The following is a 207-nucleotide window of genomic DNA, read 5'->3' on the forward strand; positions in this document are numbered from 1 at the left end:
TGAAATTTCCAGCTTTCAACAGAAGAACTTGGAAGGATTTAGTGAAGCCTGGGAGAAATTCAAGGGCTACCAAGCTCAATGCCCACACCATGGCTTCTCTAAGGAAAGCTTGCTAAGCACATTCTACCGGGGTGCTCTTCCTAAGTACAGGGCCAGGCTAGATACAACTAGCAATGGGTTCTTCTTGGGGAGAACTGAGGAAGATGC

This window comes from Brassica oleracea, chromosome C4 (genome assembly GCF_000695525.1).
Source record: "Brassica oleracea var. oleracea cultivar TO1000 chromosome C4, BOL, whole genome shotgun sequence".
NCBI classification, from domain to species: Eukaryota; Viridiplantae; Streptophyta; class Magnoliopsida; order Brassicales; family Brassicaceae; genus Brassica; species Brassica oleracea.